Raw genomic sequence first — 899 nt, forward strand, 5'->3', positions numbered from 1 at the left:
TGTTAATCAATCAGATATGTCCTAATCAATTAACCTTTGATTGACTTTGTCCTTTTGTTGTTGTGGATCATCACTTCAGCCTTCTACACACATCATCCATATGTCACTACAACATTCATTTACTCATTCATATCAACACAGATTCATAACATATGGGCAATATACTGTATATACAGGTAATATTCAGGGGTGATAGTAAAAAAATAATCCTGAGCCTGAACTTTTTTCCCTGGGAGGTCAGCGGCCCCTAAGCTAAGATATATGCCCCAATCAATGCAATTGTCAAGTGGGATCCAGGGGTGTGCTCCCCTGGGACTACATTTTGATAAATAGTCCATTGAATTAAATATTCTGATGACTTTTGTCGATACAAATGTACATTATTCAGACATGAGATGAACAAACCCAATACAAGCCTATATTACAGTAGCGTCTTTGTGTAGAGCACCAGAGCTCTTGGACCCTGGGCCTGGTAGGCCTGTTTAGTAATCCATCCCTGCTTTTAACTAGTCACTTACCTGCGTACTTATTGCTTGTATAGCATACTGAGACTATGGATACTACAGCAATACCAAGAAAGGTCAGTGGGTGACAATTATAATACTCAAAAGTAAACTAGGAATTGAATGAATGAATGAATGAACATTGGATTTATATAGCGCTTTTCAAGATACCCAAAGCGCTTTTACAATGGAGGGGGGACCTCACTAACCACCACCAGTGTGTAGCACCCACCTGGGTGATGCACGGCAGCCAATGTGCGCCAGAACGCTCACCACACACCAGCTTGAGGTGGAGAGTGAGGGTATTAATGTATCAGCCAATTTCACAGGGGGATGATTATTATTTTAAATTCTGGTGAGATGCCGTGTGCAATAAGATAGCTTGCATGCTGCCTC

At 41.0% G+C, this 899-nt stretch overlaps 1 protein-coding gene across 1 annotated transcript in view; it reads right to left on the minus strand.

Moving 5' to 3' along the window:
- The window catches only part of LOC111647305 (uncharacterized), a 33954-nt gene that overhangs the window by 25480 nt on the left and 7575 nt on the right, over positions 1-899 (minus strand). The window lies entirely within an intron of this gene.

This window comes from Seriola lalandi, unplaced genomic scaffold, assembly GCF_002814215.2.
Source record: "Seriola lalandi dorsalis isolate HSWRI2012SDOR001 ecotype SW California unplaced genomic scaffold, Sedor1 jcf7180002054984, whole genome shotgun sequence".
Taxonomy (NCBI): Eukaryota; Metazoa; Chordata; class Actinopteri; order Carangiformes; family Carangidae; genus Seriola; species Seriola lalandi.